This window comes from Equus przewalskii, chromosome 7 (genome assembly GCF_037783145.1).
Source record: "Equus przewalskii isolate Varuska chromosome 7, EquPr2, whole genome shotgun sequence".
Classification (NCBI taxonomy): Eukaryota; Metazoa; Chordata; class Mammalia; order Perissodactyla; family Equidae; genus Equus; species Equus przewalskii.
In genome coordinates, this window is record NC_091837.1 from 4,478,755 (window position 1) to 4,497,420 (window position 18,666).

The window sequence follows — 18,666 nt, forward strand, 5'->3', positions numbered from 1 at the left end:
AATTCCTTTTTGACAAGAGTGCCAAACAACTCAATGGGGGAAACAATAGTCTTCTCAACACACTGCAACAACTGGATCTCCACATGCAAATGAATGAAGTCAGACTCCTACCTCACACCACATGCAAAAATTAACTCAAAGTGGATCAGAGACCTAAATCTATGAGCTGAAACCATACAAGCATACCTTGGAGATATTGTGGTTTCAGTACCAGAGCACCACAATAAAATGAATGTCGCAGCAAAGTGAGTCACATGAATTTCTGGGTTTCCCAGTGCATATAAAAGTTTTATTTACACTGTACGGTAGTCTATTAGATGTGAAACAGAATTATGACTAAAAAAAGAATTACAAACATTAATTAAAAAAGACTTTATTGCTAAAAACTGCTAATCATCATCTGAACCTTCAGAGAGTTGTAATCTTTTTTTGGGGAAGAGTCTAGCCTCGGTGTTGATGGCTGCTGACTGATCAGGGTGGTTTTTGCTGAAGGTTAGGATGGCTGTGGAGATTTTTTCAAGACAACAATGAAGTCTGGAACATCAATAGACTCTTCCTTTCACAAACAATTTGTCTACAGCCTGTGATGCTGTTTGATAGTATTTTACCCACAGAAGAACTTCTTTAAAGTTGGAGTCAGGGGCTGGCTCCGTGGCCGAGTGGTTAAGTTCGCGTGCTCCGCTGCGGCAGCCCAGGGTTCGGATCCTGGGCGCGGACATGGCACTGCTTGTCAGGCCACGTTGAGGCGGCATCCCATATCCCACAACTAGAAGGACCTGCAACTAAGATATACAACTATGTACCGGAGGGGTTTGGGAAATAAAGCAGAAAAAAAAAAAAGGTTGGCAACAGTTGTTAGCCCAGGTGCCAATCCTTAAAAAAAAAAAAAAAAAAGGAAGATTGGCAACAGTTGTTAGCCTAGGTGCCAATCTTTAAAAAAAAAAAAGTTGGAGTCACTCCTCTCAAACCTTGTCACTTCTTCATCAACTAAGTTTATGTAATATTCTAAATCCTTTATTGTCATTTCAACAATCTTCACAGTATCTTCCCCGGGCTAGATTCCATTTCAAGAAACCACTTTCTTTGCTCATCCATAAGAAGCAACTCCTCATCCATTAAGTTTTGTCTTGAGGTTGCAGCAATTCAGTCACATCTTCAGCCTCTACTTCTAATTCCAGTTCTCCTGCTATTCCCACCACATCTGGAGTTACTTCCTCCACTGGAGTCTTGAACCCCTCAAAGTCATCCCGGAGGGTTAGAATTAACTTCTTCCGAACTCTTGTTAAGGTTGGTATTTTAACCTCTTCCTATGAATCATAAATGTTCTTAATGGCTTGTTGAATGGTGAATCCTTTCCAGAAGGTTTTCAACTTCCTTTCCCCAGATCCATCAGAGGAATCACTATCTATGACAGCTATAACCTTATGAAATGTGTTTCTGAAATAATAAGACTTGAAAGTGAAAATTACTCTTTGATTCATGATCAACATTACTGCCCAGATTCTGCAGGATGGATGTTGTGTTAGCAGGCACAAAAACAACACTATTCTAATTATACATCTCCATCAGAGCTCTTGGGTGCCAGGTGCATTGTCAATGAGCAGTAATATATTGAGGGGGAGTCTTTTTTTTCTGAGCAGTAGGTCTCAACATTGGGCTTAAAATATTCCACAAACTGTGTTGTAAACAGATGTGCTGTCATCCAGGCTTTGTTGTTCGATTTATAGAGCATGGGCTGAGTAGATTTAGCACATTTCTTAGGGACCCTAGCATTTTCAGAATGGTAAATAAGCATCGGCTTCAACTTCAATCACCAGCTGCATTAGCCCCTAACAAGAGAGTCAGCCTGTCCTTTGAAGCCAGGCATTGACTTCTCCTCTCTAGTGATGAAATTCCTACATGGCATCTTCTTCCAATATAAGGCTATTTTCTCTGCATTGAAAATCTGTGGTTTAGAGCAGCCACCTTCATTAATGATCTCAGCTGGATCTTCTGGAGAACTTGCTGCAGCTTCTCCATCAGCACTTGCTGCTTCACTTTGCACTTTTATGTTATAGAGATGGCTTCTTTCCTTAAATTTCATGAACTAACCTCTTCTAGAGTCAACCTCTTCTTCTGCAGATTCTTCACTGGCTCAGCCTTCATAGAATTGAAGAAAGTCAGGGCCTTGCTCTGCATTAGGCTTTGGTTTAAGGGAATGTCATGGCTGGTTTGATCTTCTATCCAGAACACTAAAGTTTCTCCATATCAGCAATGAGGCTGTTTTGCTTTCTTATCATTCATGTGTTCACTGGAGTAGCACTTTTAATTTCCTTCAAGAACTTTTCCTTTGCATTCATAATTTAGCTAACTATTTGGCCCAAGAGGTCTAACTTTTGGCCTATTTAGGCTTTTGACATGCCTTCCTCACTAAGCTTAACCCTTTCTGGCTTTCCATTTAAAGTGAGAGACATGCAACTCTTCCTTTCACTTGAACACTTAGAGGCCACTCTAGGGTTATTAATCGGCCTAATTTCCATAGTGTTGTGTCTCAGGCAATAGGGAGGCCTGAGGAGAGGGAGAGAGATGGGGGAATGGCTAGTGGGTACAGCAGTCAGTACACGCACGACATGTGTCAATTTAGTTTGCTGTCTCACATGGGCACAGTTCGTGGCACACCAAAACAATTACCATAGTAACATCAAAGATCACTGATCACAGATCAGTATAACAAGTTAACAATGATGAAAAAGTTTCAAACTTTGTGAGTATTACTGAAATGTGACACAAAGACCCAAAGTGAGCAAATGCAGTAGGAAAAATGGCGCTGATACACTTCTTTGATGCAGGGTTGCCACAAACCTTTGATGGCGTTCAGGGCAGGCCACCCCAAGATGTGCCACTCTTTTATGCAGATTATTTTGAGCTGAAGACAAAGGTCAGAAGAAACTGGAAGAAGATTTGACCTTCCCCCAAATTGCCTAAAAAAATTTAAGCTAAAAGGGCCTGTCCCAGGAGGAGCTCTTACCATGGACAATTCTAGGTGTGGGGGGCAGGGAGGCATCTAGCAAGGGCCATTGTATCAAAAGATCTCTTTCAGGGCCCACTGTCTGTAGATGGCACAACACAAACATTTGTTTACCACATATGAACTCTGCTCATCTTCCTGTAAATTGTCTTCTCCCCTTTTGAACTCTCAGACCTCTGTCTCCCTCTCCTTAGCCCAGAAGGACACATACACCTCATTTTGCCTGACTGTCTTTGGAATTCTTCCTGCTTATGTGAGTTCCTCAAGTACATGCATTAAACTTTGCTTGATTTTCTCCCGCTAACCTGCCTTATGTCATTTTTAATTCTTTGACCAGCCATGAGAACCAGAAGGGGAAAAGGGGAGAGATTCCTCCTCCTCCCTTGCACCTTCAATTTGTAAAAAATGCAATATCTGCAAAGCACAATAGAATGAGATATGCCTGTAATAGCTGTTATATGTCAAATTAATGCTTGTTAATTAAAGCCCTGGGGGTATTGGATGGTAAGTCTTAGTTCACCAAAAGACCACAAAGGTATCAAAATAGAGAAGTTTGTTACTCACAGGTTCTGGAGAAGGTCCACAGCACACCTCGAGGGGCCACACTAGGGAGTTAAGGCAGAGGGCAGGCGGAGAGCAGGGCAGGACCCAGGGCATATGCCTCTATTGGGGTCTGCAGGTAGAGTGCTTTGGGGTTCTCAGGCGAAGTCTGGATTGGTCAATTCAAACCAAAAAGAGGTTTTGGTAAGTCTCACAGGGCTGTTATCTAAGGGGTGCACAGGGGGAAAGCCGTGGGAGACAGAGAGAATGCTTCTCACAAGGGCAGTGGTGGAAGCCATACCAGAAACTTCCATTGACTTGTGACTCCGCTGGTGGTTATCTACGGCGTGCACTCTCAGGAGGGGCTAGTGTCACTTCAAGGCCCCTGCAGGCCACTTGCCCACATGAAATGGATGCCAAGGCAGCAATGCTATGGAGAAGTTTAGCTAAACTCCCAAGAAACTCTTAGAAGAAAACATACAAGTAAATCTTCATGACTGCAGATTAGGCAATGGCTCCTTTCTTTGTTTTAGTTTTTACTTTTATCGAGGTAACATTGGTTTATAACATTGTATAGGCTTCAGGTGTACAACATTATAATTCAACATCTGTATACACAACAGCGTGCTCACACCAAAAGTGTAGTTTCCATCCATCACTGTATAATTGACTCATTTTCCCATTTCGCCCTCCCCCAATCCTTTCTTTAAATATGACAGCAAAAGCTCAATCAATCTAAGAAAATGTAGATAAGTTAGACTTCATCAAAATTGATAACTTGCGTGCACAAAGGATACCATCAAGAAAGTGAAAAGAAAATCCACAGAATGGGAGAAAATACATGCAATCATATATCTGATAAGGGGATTGTATCCAGAATATATAAAGAACTCTTTTTTTCAATTATTTTATTGAGGTCATATTGCTTTATAACATTGTGTAATTTCACGTGTACATTATTATCTATCAGTTTCTGTATACACTGCATCGTGCTCACTACCAATAGTCTAGTTTTTATCTACCACCATACATATTAGCCCCTTTACCCCTTTTGCCCAGCCTTCCACCCCCTTCCCCTCTGGTAACCACTAATCTGTTCTCTTTATCCATGTGTTTGTTTATCTTCCACATACAAGTGAAATCATAAGGTATTTGTCTTTCTCTGTGTGGCTTATTTTGCTTAACATGATACCCTCAAGATCCACCCATGTTGTTGGAAATGGAACAGTTTTGTCTTTTTTATGGCTAAGCAGTATTCCATTGTATCTTCTTTATCCATTCATTCACCAATGGAAACTTCAGGTGCTTCCACATCTTGGCTATTGTGAGTAATGCTGCAATGAACACGGGGCTGTATATGGTATTTGCATTGTTGTATTGTTGATTTCATGTTCTTTGGACAAATACCCAGTAGTGGCATAGCCGGGTCATATGGTTTTTCTATTTTTAATATTTTGAGAAACCTCAATACTGTTTTCCATAGTGGCTGCACCAGTTTGCATTCCCACCAGCACTGTATGAGGGTTCCCTTTTCTCCACATCCTCTCCAATATTTATTATTTTTTGTCTTGCTTATTATAGCCATTTTGACAGTTGTAAAGTGATGTCTCATTGTAGTTTTGATTTGAATTTCCCTAATAATTAGTGATGCTGAACATCTTTTCATGTGCCTATTGGCCATCTGTATATCTTCTTTGGAAAAATGTCTGTTCATATCCTCTGCCTATTTTTCATTGGGTTGTTTGTTTTTTGTTGTTGAGTTGTTTGTGCCCTTTGGAACTTAACCTCTTGTCATTATACAATGTGCAAATATTTCTCCTAGTTAGCGGGTTGTCTTTTCGTTTTGTTCCTGATTTCTTCGGCCTTTCAGAAGCTGTTGAGTCTGATGTAGTCCCATTTGTTTACTTTTTCTTTCATTTCACTTGCCTGAGTAGACACAGTAGTCAAAAAGATCTTCAAAGACTGACGTCAAAGAGGGTACTGCCTATATTTTCTTCTAGAAGTTTCATAGTTTTACATCTTACCTTCAAGTCTTCAATTCATTTTGAGTTAATTTTTGTGTATGGAGTACGATAATGGTCTACATTCATCCTTTTGCATGTGGCTGTCCAGTTTTCCCAACACTATTTATTGAAGAGATTTTCCTTTCTCTGTTGTATGTTCTTGGTTCCTTTGCTGAAGATTAGCCGTCTGTAGACGTGCAGTTTTATTTCTGGGTTTTCAATTCTGTTCCATTGAACTGTATGTCTGTTTTTGCACCAGTACCATGCTGTTTTGATTACTGTAGCTTTGTAGAATATTTTGAAGTCAGGGATTGTGATGCCTCCAGCTTTGTTCATTTTTTCAGGATTGCTTTAGCTCTTTGGGGTCTTTTGTTGCCCCATATGAATTTTAGGATTATTTTTTCTATTTCTGTGAAGAATGTCATTGGGATTCTGATTGAGATTCCATTGAATCTGTAGATTGCTTTAGGCAATTTGGACATTTTAATTATGTTTATTCTTCCAACCCATCTGCATGGAATATCTTTCCATTTCTTTAAGTCATCATCAATTTTTTTCAACAATGTCCTACAGGTTTCCTTGTATAGGTCTTTCACTGCCTTAGTTAAATTTATTCCTAGATATTTTATTCTTTTTGTTGAGATTGTAAATGGGATTGTATTCTTGACTTCCCTTTCTGCTTGTTCATTATTAGAGTATAGAAATGCAACTGATTTTTGGAAGTTGATTTTGTACCCTGCAACTTTGCTGTAGTTGATTATTTCTAATAGTTCTCCAACAGATTCTTTAGGGTGTTCTATATATAGAATCATGTTTTCTGCAAACAGTGAGAGTCACTTCTTCCTTGCCAATTTGGATACCTTTTATTTCTTTTTCTTGCTTAATTGCTCTGGCCAAAACTTCAAGTACTATGTTGAATAAGAGTGGTGAGAATGGGCACCCTTGTCTTGTTCCTGCTCTCAGAGGGATGGTTTTCAGTTTTTCACCACTGAGAATGATGTTGGCTGTGGGTCTGTCATATATGGCCTTTCTGATGTTGAGGTACTTCCCTTCTACATCCATTTTATCGAGAGTTTTTATCAAAGATGGATGTTGGATCTTGTCAAATGTTTTATCTGAATCTACTGAGATCATCATGTGGTTTTTACTCGTCATCTTGTTAATGAGCTGTATCACATTGGCTGATTTGCAGGTGTTGAACCATCACAGCACCCTCATGTAAATCACACGAGCATGGTGTATGATCCTTTTAATGTATTGCTGTATTCAGTTTGCCAATATTTTGTTGAGGATTTTTGCATCTATGTTCATCAGCAATATTGGCCTGTAATACTCCTTCTCAGTGTTGTCCTTGTCTGGCTTTGGGATCATGGTGATGTTGGCTCATAGAGTGAGTTAGGAAGTGTTCTGTCTTCTTTGATTTTTTGGAATAGTGTGAGAAGGACAGGTACTAAATCTTTGAATGTTTGGTAGAATTCTCCAGAGAAGCCATCTGGTCCTGGACTTCTATTCTTGGGGATGCTTTTGATTACTGTTTCAATCTCTTTACGTGTGATTGGTTTATTCAGATTCTGTATTTCTTCTTGATTCAGTTTTGGGATGCTGTATGAGCCTAAGAATTTATCCATTTCTTCCAGATTGTCCAATTTGTTGATACATAGGTTTTCATTGTATTCAGTTATACATCTTGGAAAGTTTTTATTTCTCCATCGTGACTGAAAGATAGTTTCACTGGATAGAGTATTCTCAGCTGAAAGTTTTTGTCTTTTGGTGTTTTGAATATATCATTCTGCCCTCTCCTCACCTGTAAGATTACTGCTGAGAAATCTTCTGAAAGCCTGAAAGGGGTTCCTTTGTAGGTTATTTTGTTCTGCATTTCTGCCTTTCATGTTTTTTCTTTGTCATTGACTTTTGCCAGTTTTATTATTTAATGCCTGGGAGAAGGTCTTTTTGTGTTGTTGTAATTATGAGTTCTATTGGCTTCATGTACTAGTAAGTGCAGTTCTTTCCCCACGTTTGGGGAATTCTCAACTATTATTTCTTTGAACAAGCTATCTGCTTCTTTCTCCCCCTCCTCTCCATTTGGAACACCTATAATCCTTACGTTGCTTTTACTAACCAAGTTGGATATTTCTTGAAGAATTTCTTCACTTTTTATAAATCTTAGTTCTCTCTCCTCCTCCACCTGAAGCATTTCTAGATTCCTGTCCTCTAATTCACTAATAGCGTCCTCCATTACCCCAGCTCTATTTTTTATGGTTTGTAGAATATTTTTTATCTCATTGTTATGTTCATATCCAGAATTTTTGTATAGTTTCTTTAAGGGCTTCATCTCTTGGCTGAAGTGTTCCTCTGCTCATTAATTTTATTCCTAAGCTCACTGAATGTCTTTCTGAGTCTCCTCGTAACTCACTGAGTTTCTTTATGACAACTATTTTAAATTCTCTGTTATTAGGTTGTAAATTTATGTGACTTCGGGATTGGTTTCTGAAGACCTGTCATTTTTCTTCTGCTCCAAAGTGTTACTGTAGCTCTTCATGGTGCTTGATGAACTGACGCTTCCCTGGCACATTTGTGGTAGTATCAGGTGGCAGATTCTACCTGCCACCACTAGGGGGAAGCAGGAGCTGTGTTTCTGATCCTGACTCTTCTGCTGGGAGCTGTGCAGGTACAGCCGCATTTGCATGTGCTGGCCACAGATGCTCAGTGTGTTGCCCTCGTTAGGGTGGGGCCTCCTTGCCCAGTGGGTGGGTTGTGCACCCACATGTGGGCCAGCACTGTGCTTATGGATGGTTTGGCTGAAGTGCTCTGCTTGGTGGGTGGGGTGCCTTCGTGGACGCTGAGCTGACACCACTTGCCATTCTGTGGGGATCGATGCCTCAGGTGGGGCTGCCACAGCACAATGAGTGCCCCCACATGCTGGGATGCCATTCTGAATGTGTTTGCACATGTGGGCCAGACTGCACCAGCCTCCTCTTACAGTCACACTGGCTACTGTGTGAGGCTCCACAACTTGGCTCCTTGCTGCTGGGGAGCAGGTGGGGTGTGCTCAACCAGTTCCACTGCTTCCCAGAGATACAGTCCACTCACTTTCATATGTAGAGCTGCATAGATCTCCCAGGATTCCTGTTGTGCTGTGTGGAAATCCTCTGTTGGTTAATGAACATCTGTTTAGTTGTAACTTAGAGGGGAGAGACAAAGGGAATAGCTCACTCTGCCATAATGCTGTCTATGAAGAACTCTTACAACTCAACAAAAAAAAAGACAAATAGCCCAATTTAAAAATGGGCACAGGATCTGAATAGACATTTCTCCAAAGAAGATATACCATAGTCCAATAAGCACATGGAAAGACTCCTGACATTGTTAGTCATCCGGGAAATCCAAATCATCCCCCTAGGATGGCTACAGACAAAAAGTCACATAAGAGCAAGTGTTGAAGATGATGTGGAGTGATTGAAACCATCATACACTGCTGGTGGAAATGTAAGATGGTGTAGCTGATATGGAAAGCCACTGGACACTTCCTTAAAATGCCAAAGATGAAGTTACTATACGATCCAGCCATTCTCCCCCTAGGCATATAAGCATGTCATGAAAACGTGTCCACACAAAAAACTGTACAAGAATATTCATATCAGGGTTACTCGTAACAGCCCCAAAGTAGAAACAATCCAAATAGCCGCCAACTCATGATGGAGAAAAAAATTTAAAATATCCATAAAATGGAATTGTATTTGTCCATAAGAAGGAATAAAGTGGTGATACAACATTGGTGAATCTTGAGATCATTATGCTAAGTGAAAGAAGCCAATTAGAAAAAACCACATAGTGTTTGATTTCATTGCTATGAAACGTCCAGAACAGACAAATCCATAGAAACAGAGAGTAGACTAGTTGGTTGCCAGGGTATGGGGGAGAGGGGAATGGGAAGTGACTGATATTGGGGACAGAGTTTCTTTTGGGGCAATGAAAATGTTCTGAAATTAGATAGTGGTGATGGCTCCACAATTCTGTGACTATACTAAAACCCACTGAAGTGTACATTTTCAGTTGGTGCGGATTATGTATGTGAATAAAGTTGTTATCAAAACAAAAGATAAAGCAGCAAACTGTTTCCAAGAAAGAGCTCCAGGGGCAGGAAGGGCTGGTGCCAGAGAGAGATGGAGCCTGGTAAGCAGAGGAGCAGAGTAAGAAGTGGGGAGACCAGTGCTTCCCCCAAGCTGGCCCCTTGTGTGTTACCGGATTGAGGTTGTGGAATGTGAAACCAAAACAGAGTCACTTATGTCTAAGGGCTTTAAAATGGAGCTGGGAAGCTATTAAGAAATGAGTCATGCACGTCCTCATCCAGCAGCACGTGAACTTTGAGCTGAGTAACACTGCAAGAAACCTGCAGCTGCTCACAGTGATGGACTTTAGCCCCAATCTAGTGAGGCTTAGCAATCAATTATTTTTAGCCAAGATTAGTTTTCTGCCTTCAACCTGACTTAACATTCTTTGTAATGCAAACCTCCCTTTTGTGCCTTTAAAAGCCCCTGACTTTTACTCCCTAGGCTGACACTATTTGTGTTTCTATCTGAATCTGTGCTCCCTAAATTGCAAACCTGTAATCTCCAGATAAATGCCTCTTTGCCTCTCCTTTTGGCTCTTTATTTTCAGGTTACCATACGTGGTGTCAGAAAACAGAACCGGAAGTGGTCTCACCTTCGTGGCCTGCCCTCCCCTGGAACTGAGTCTGGAACCTGCAGGAGCCACCTGGGTCTCACCATTTCCATGGATCACTGACTCTTCTGATTGTGGGTCCTCTCAGGTTCTGACCTCCCTCCATTTGGTCGAGGTCAGTGCCTTTTTTGGGGGGTGGCGGTTTCCACCCAGGAGATGACTGTCTCAGTCCACCTTGGGGGCCATTGCCAAGGAGGGTTTTTCTTTGTTCTATGAGCACTCTCACTGAACTGTGGGATTTCTCTATTGTCATTCCTGTCTGTGAGCTTTTCTTTCACATGGGACTTTCATTTTCTAAAGTTTACCAAGACGTTTCTCCCTCAGGAACTCCAGCTGGTTCTCTGTTTAAGAACTAAGGTCCCTTCTCTTGTAAATTTCTATCTCAATGGACCGAAATTACTAAGGATGATTTAAAATCACAATGGCCCTAGAGCGAAGATTATAATGAGATAAGATCATTTAACAGGTGCACTGAAATACAAAGGCTTCAAAAATTTAAAAGGCTTCATTGAAAGTTTTGTTGCAAAAAGCTAATGAAAAATTAAAGCTATAAGAGGGACCAAAAAGAAAAGACCACACAACCATAAACAGAAGTCCACCAGGTTAGTGGCCTTACTGACACACTTATATCCACTCTTGTAGGAGGGTCCTGACGGGCTGCTCCAGAGTTGTTGAGACTGAGTGTTTTCCTGGTAAACTGCTACATTCTTCCCTTGAACAGGCCTAGGGGAAACTAAAATTAGAATTAACGGGGTTGTTTAATACTGCCAGAAATATTTACTATTTGACCTGGCTGAAAACTTTGTAGATAATTAGAAGGATTTTTCTTAGTAGCTCCATGGTTAAAATTGACCAAATTAAAAGCTGATATTAAGAGCCTGAAAGTAACTTTTATAGTAGGCTTTCTTCCCTAAGTGTTAGAGCACAAAGTTATTTTCTCAGGGTCTATCTTCCACAAACCTTCTCTAACCTCCTTTTCCACATTCAGAATTTGTCCCATGCCTTCTTTCTTCCCTTCTAGTACTTCAGGACAAATTTTCTTTCTTAAGAAAATAAACAAAAATATTTCCATTCTTTGTAACTTTTTTACTGAAAAGATACATCTTACTTTCCTTGAACACAAAGATGTTTTCCTTATTAATTTTTAGTAGCTTTAATTACATATATTGACATTTTCACCCTTACAGACCTTAATTTTTCATGTGTAGGGACCTGGAAATGGCCACCCCAAGATATGTCTCTTTGGCATCAGGATTATTTGAGGCTGATTGCTTTTGATAAACTGGGACAGGGAAGGAGGCTCTGAGGAATGGAACTTGCCCTTTGTTAGGACACCTTTACATTTGTAGGGTAAATCTCTATCTGTAAAAGGTGCCTCCCTCTCTGTACCAGGAAGAAGAAAGGTAATGACCTTCTCTCTAGAAACTCTTAGTCAATACCAAAGGCAAGGACTTAAATCTGCATTTTATTGTGCTTGTCTGGTAACCTCCTGTAACTAACTTCCCTCCCCCTCCCAACGTTGGCATTTCTTTAAGGATTAAGCATCTTTCCTTAGGCTAGGAACTGATTGCTGCCCTCACCTGTGACCGCCCAGCTCCAGACAACAGACTCGCCTCCAGCTACGTCCACCAAGATAGCAGACCCACTACCTGCTGTGTCCATCAAGCACTGTGCCGACAGGGCAATCTTGTGACTATTGTGGGAGGGACATTTCAATCACATGTGAAACACCCTATTTGGGGGTATACAACCACTATGTGCACCCCACTTCTTCGGTGCCCTTTCTTCCTTTGGGAAGAAAGGCCCCAGGCCATGGTTCCTCATAAAGCTTTGTTTAATTTTCTCTTGCTATTCTGTCTCATGTGAATTTAATTTGTTCTCCAGCCAGACGAACCCCATGTGGGAAGAGGAAATGTCTGCCTCCCCTACAGTTTTGGCGTAGTCAGCAGGATAAAATTTCACTGGCTGGACACTGCTTGCTCCTGGACTGCTGTGGCCAGGAGATCCCGGACCCCTGACGAGAGCCAGCAAGAGGTAAGAGTTCTTACCACATCAGTCTCCCGGATCTCTGCCGGCGGAGTCCAATGGAAGCAAGAGTGGTGAGTTTTTTGCTCTTCTAAATTTAGATTAGCAGGAGAAAATGTTGGTGAGGCTAGCTTCTTGGATTCAGTGACTCTAGGATTTGAGTACTCACTGGTTGTAGATCCTTTTCCTCCCAGAGATAGACTTTTCCTTGCCTCTATCTTTTTGTTCGTCATAAGACACAGGCATCTCTATAAGCCTGTTGTCTGGGCTTTTTGTCTTGTTCTATGTCTTGAGAGCTTGGCTTTGAGACCTTTCTGGTCTCCGCCATCAGAGGATGCATGTACCGGCACGCATCTTGGCGGCCAGTCGAGTAGACTGGGTTCCGGGACACTCTCTTTGACCGGCTGTTTCAGCTCTCGGGGAGTTTGTCATAAGAGGTCCCAATTGATTGCATAAGGGGCCTTTGTCATCTCAACCTTTGTTGCTTGCCTTTACTTTCTTAGGCTATTTTTGGGAGTGAATTTCCTGGATCTCTTTTGGGGATGCCTCTTTGTCCTTGGTTAAGCTTTGGTTGAGTCGCTGTTAAGATCCTACTCGTCAATTCGGCCAGATGATGGATCATTTAAATTCGGAAAACTTCTAAATTGGGGAAAAACTTGTGAGAGCTCTCATCATAATTTTTATTGGTATCTATGAAAAAAAAACAAATTAAAAAGGAAACACAGAAAATGATGACTAGGTTTAAACCCTGACTCAGGTTTTAATTGAATTGGTGAAATATAAAGGTCTAAGTGTTGATAAGGTTGTAAAGGTTGGAATGCTTGAGCTGATTTTCTTTATAAAGAGGTTATGTCAACTTTGCCAGAGTATGTTTTAAAATGTCTGCCTCGGAATATTTCCCTATGCAATATTATAAGACTAAGACCTGTTAAGTCCTGGCCAAGGGCCCTGTCGCCATGCTACAGCTCTTCACTGCCCATAGACCCTGTCCCCACGCTATTTGAAGAGAGCAGGGCTACTTCCAGACCTTGAGCCCAGGAAGTTTTTCGTTTAACCCCTTGGTTCACTGAGCCTGCTTACCTCACCAGCTTGTGAGCTGAAGTTCTAGTCTTCCTTCTGCCTTTCTCTTTTTCAAGGATGGATCTAAATTCACTGCTCCATCGGGAACCTTCTTGGACAGCTGTATGAATCCATGTTTGCTGCCCACGGCTACTCTATGGGGCAAATTGTGGCATTCAGCCGGAAGAGAATCAGTATCTTAAGCCTGAGGGTGATGGAGAATGAATTAATCCATTCCTTCCTGACTCTATCTCTAATAGACAAATTTTACATGGGCACGGGTCTGCCACTTAAGTCATTAGGATGGTCGCCAATCTCCAAGACTCCCGTGACAGGTTTCTTTTCCTAAGGCTGGATTGGCATCCCTACCATGGCACCTCACCACACTCTGAACTGTGGGAAAGTCCCAGTCGGGACTCCAGTTCAAGGAAAGTACCAAACTCTAACCTTTGGTTGAGTATGGGAACCCCTTCTTGGGAGAATGGCTCCAGGCTGCAATTGGGTAGAATGTCCCCCAGACTGGTGGAAAATTCCTCACTGTTTTTCTTTATCCTTTTATCTTTGGGACCATTCACCAGGCACCTATTACTGCCAGGCAGAATAGGGAAGATGTTCAAGGGATGCCCCCATCATCCCTTGCTACAGGAACCCCAATGGGGGGATTTTCAAGGTAATGGCTCCTTTTCTTTCTCCTTTTCTCTCAGGGACCATTCACCAGGCCTATGCTGCCAGGCAGAATAGGAAAGATGTTCACCAGGCACCTGTTACTGCCAGGCATAACAGGGAAGGTATACAAGGGATGCAATGCCGGGGAACACCTCCATCACCCCTTGCTATAGGAACCCCACAGTAGGAGCGAAGGGTAGGACGCTGCCCTAGGTTCAGGGGGGATTTTCAAGGTAATGGACCCGTTTCTTTCATCTCTCTTAGAGTTACAATGGCCATTTTCATCTCCTTTTGAGCTTTGCAATTGAGAAACAAAGAAATCTTTAACGTGTCAAAGGCTCCACCTCTGGGAGCCCCCACTCTGGTTTCTGGGCCTGATCACCCCGGCGACCACATGGGGTGCCCTCTCTTGGCGATTGACTCGTTAAGTATTTTAGGTGGCCTACTGAATTGGTTACGAAGACAGGAGACCTGTGATTTATTCTGTGAACTGTCCTGATGGTGTTGTGTGTCCCAGCACGGGAACTGCTGTGTGACCTTTATCTCGATAACCCTTGGGAAAGAGGCCATGAGGGTGAGGCCTGTCTCTTTTCCTTTCTGTTTGTCAGCTCCTCTCTTGTCACCAAGTCGAGGTTAAGTTCAGGCTGGACCTAACCAGAACCTGGACCTTCTGTACTTAACTCTCAGCCCCAGACACAGGGAGCCCCAGCCCCCAGCCAGCTTCAGGCCTTTGCCTCCTGCTTCCCTCCCTGGGTCCCTGTGCTGGCTCAGGAACTAAGTACCCTGGGCTAAGTGGGACTTGACTAGATCTTATAACTATGTTGATGCCTGCAGTCAGGCGCCTTTGCACCCTTTCTCTGGCCTTGTCAGTTGGACACCAGCTTTACTGCCATGAGGAATGTCTCAACCATCCCCAGAGACTCACCCCCTGGGTGCATTTTAACTAGTTGGAAACGCTTTCAGTTGGATGGTTTATGCCCCAGAAACTCCAGCTTGGAGAAAACTTGAGGAGTTTCTCTGTGCCTTTGTGATGTAGTTGGACAGGTAGGTCAATCTAGAACATCATTAAGTTAAACCAAGTAACTTCCAACTGTCCTTGGAAAATCCTCTCAAGACTGGAAATACAGCTCTAGAGGCAGTTCAGATTCCACCCAGTTTCTTTATCACAAAAAGGATTATCATCTCCCCTCTCCAGAAACTACTATCTAGCCCATCACTAATTCCTAAGACTGAAGGAAAAAAAAAAAAGAGGGGAAAATTCATAAGCGTGCCCTTGAGAGAAAAAAATCTAGCATCTTGAGTGTCTTCTCCAGAAATATTAGTAAAAAGGCTCAGAACAAAATTCGGATTCACAACTAGGGAGCTTTATATTATTGTACCAGATTCATGGAGTGATTTTTTTAAAACAATAGCTGTGGAGACTCTGTCTGTGTGTCTATATGTGTATAGTTATGTATGTGTGACTTTACTTCCGGATGGTATGGCCAAAACTAAGAGCTCTGTTTAATTGGCTTAAAGTAAGCACTTACATAAATTCTAAATGCAATAGAAATTAACCAAATGTCTTTTAAGTTAAGATGATATAGATTAATCTTTGGTTAATGAAAGTTTAAGTTTGTTGGTTTGATTAAAACGTTTGGATATGTCCTCCAGAGTTAACACTGCATATGATGCAAACATGCAGCCTGGGTTCACTAGTTTAAAAAAAAAAAAATGCTCATGTTGTCTGTTAGAAATTTGTCAGCATAATAGCTTTAAATGATAGCTGTTTGTCTAATGTCTCAAAGTTTTTGTGGGCAATCTAAACATCATTATTGGGAACAAATGATTTAGATATAAATGAAATAAGAGTTTATAGATAAACTTTTAGCCATAATTATAGTTTATGGTATGTGTATTTAAAATAACTTCCAAAATCTTTTTGGTAACTTGAAACTTTGAAGTTTTGCTAGGTTAATTTAAATGAATGATGAAATTCGTTGAGTACCTAGATAATTTCCAAATAAGATATTAGACATCAATTATTAAATGTAAGTTTATCTACCTTTGGCTTCTTATTGCAAAGAGGCTAAAAGCGTTTGGGTGTATTGGAAAGTATGCCTCATGTCTTATTGTAAAGTGGCATGTTTCTAGAAATTAGGAAAAGTGTTTAGAATGCTGATATAAAACACAATTCATAATTGCTTAGTTTTTAGTGTTTACTAGGATCTGTTAATGGTTAAAAGTTCTAATTAACATATATAATTAAAGCTATTGGAAATTAATAAGGAAAACAGCTCTGCAGTCAAGGAAATTTAAAATGTAAGTTTTCAGTAAAGAAGGTATAAAGAATGGAAATATTTTTGTTTGGTTGGTTAAGAAAGATAAATTTGTCCTAATGTACTAGAAAGTAAGAAAGAAAGCATGGAACAAATTCTGAATGTAAAAGAAAGTTATGGAAATTCTGAAAAGAGTTTTGTACCTGGTCAACCTGGTTACGATTGGAATGGATCTAATTAGGTAAATGCGTTTCAATATGAAAAAGTAAACTGGTACAAAAACTAGAATTTGGCTTTCTCTCTCAAAAGGATAATTTTCTTGAACTTTTCGGCCTGCTCTAAGTCTACCTAAAAGACAGAAAATCTGTTTTGTTAAAATGATTTTCCCATCTTCAGAAAGAGGTCTTTTAAGATTTTGACTGTCTCAGCTATTTACCCTTGACTATTTGTTGTCATTTAGAGTATATACCTGAGCGTTGTTTCACAGTGAGTGTTGTTTCCTATTTGAACAAGTGTTTACAACCTTTTAATATTTTTGACAAGCTTCTCCCTCAAAAATATTCAAGTCCTGAATAAAGGCTTTCTTTTGACCTGGATGAAGGAAGAGGATTTCTCTGAGGATTTTCAGAGGGCCACTGGGACTTCACAGAGAAATTTGCTCTCTTCCTATAAGGTGGAAGGTTCTAAACTAATTAGGCTTATTTGGTCTATTAAACTACATGGGAAGCATTGTCAAGTAAGTGATGATAATCTTAATTGGTATTATGTGGGTAAATGTTACTGATATAAATGTTCTGAAATTATATAACATTCCTAAAATTCTGATCTGTCCTGGCTATTGGCCATAATTCTAAATATTATTATAAGGTGTTGTATATCACAGAAATAATAAGTTTCTCTGTCAATTGTCATTTTTAAGATTTTTGTTATTTACAGTTAGTCGTTTTACTCTGCTTTTTGCTTTTGCAAATATGTCTCATCTTCAGAGGGATTCATGGAAAGGACTCTGACACTTACTCTGGAATACAGTTTTCTGATAAACTTTCAGATCATAGAACTGAACTCTGGGTAAGAAATTACAGAAATCTAATGGAGAAACTGATGACCTCATAAAACTGCTAACAGAAGATGACGATCAAGAACCGGTTATACAGGACTGAATGAACTGAGGATGATAATTTTTGTGACTTTTATTTGAAATATTGTTGATTTTTGATGTTTTGCTTTGTTTCTTCAGATTCAAGAAAATCTTTTTCTCTTTTTTTCTTGTGCTAACTATGACTTAGCAATTTGGTGAAATTATACCTTTGTGAGCAAAACTGAAACATTTATCTTTTTCTCCCTACCTGATCCCTCTAGAATTTGGAAACTCTTTGTGAGTATGGTTATTTCATGGCAATATAGTTATTTGCATAGGTTCAATAAGAATCTGTTCTCCTTATAACAGGACACAATTGGAAACATTGGTTATCTTGCCAAAGCTTTGACTGGAATGTCATATTTACAGACTCGGATATGACAATACCACCTTTGAGGAATAAGGTTGACTTTGTGGAAATAAAGCCACTTGGAAATACAGGCCTGGTACCTTGCTTTACAGAGAGAGATCCCAGCAATCTTACCTGGTAAGTAAGGAAGCTTGCTTATCTGGCAGGTGCAAGGAACCTCAGAATATTTTGGGGGACCTCAAAGAGAAATTCACCCAAATCTGTAGGTACTGCAGGCAAAATCTGACGGCAAATCCTTGGCTTGGCTTTCCTGGCCTCAAGAGGTCTTTAAAGTTCAATCTGAGATTCCTCATAAAAAAATTCCAGCAAAGCCAATTTAGGAGCCTATATGATCAATTGCTATTCTTGCTGAACTTATGTAAATAATTGGGCCAAGTTTCTTGAAACTAAACTTATTTTGCAAACCAATTAGTCTTAATTTGGCTGTCTTTGGTACAAATGAGGGTGATTTTAGAGAGAAGAACTATGTTTCAGTGAAAAACTAATACGCATTTGTTAGGATGTTAGATCCTACTTTTGTTAATTGTCTTTGAGGTTTTTTTCTACCTGTGAACTGGACTGGATCCTGAATTCTTCTACTGAAATATCTGGTTACAAATCTCCAAACAAATGTTTTCAATCTTTTCCACATTTTCATTTGGAATCATTGAGAATTGAACCTGCTCTTTTTCCCGAAGCCTTGCTAACTAAAGTTGGACAACTTGATAGAAACTTGAGAAGTTCCTGTCTGTTACTTTGTAAGCTGTAAGCCACTCAGAAAGATACCTGAATGCCAATGACATCATCAGAGACGTTTCAAGCTGCTAAAGATGCTTTGACTCTAACATCTAGAAGTCTTCTTGACTGGCTGCCTCCTGGACTCAGGAACTAGTTTATAA

At 40.5% G+C, this 18,666-nt stretch overlaps 2 protein-coding genes across 3 annotated transcripts in view; both read right to left on the reverse strand.

Annotated features, from left to right (window-relative positions):
• The window catches only part of LOC103542948 (cationic amino acid transporter 4), a 96,925-nt gene that overhangs the window by 73,356 nt on the left and 4,903 nt on the right, over window positions 1-18,666 (reverse strand). The gene's annotated exons all lie outside the window — the stretch shown is intronic.
• LOC103544460 (cationic amino acid transporter 4-like) overlaps window positions 1-18,666 on the reverse strand; it is a 45,749-nt gene that overhangs the window by 11,626 nt on the left and 15,457 nt on the right. The window contains exon 1 of one of the 2 annotated variants that reach the window (XM_070628336.1): window positions 3,572-3,649. The exons of the other annotated variant lie outside the window; for it this stretch is intronic. The gene's annotated coding sequence lies outside the window, so the exon portion shown is untranslated. Of the gene's footprint in view, window positions 1-3,571; window positions 3,650-18,666 lie in introns of those variants that run through there. 2 annotated transcript variants of the gene reach the window in all.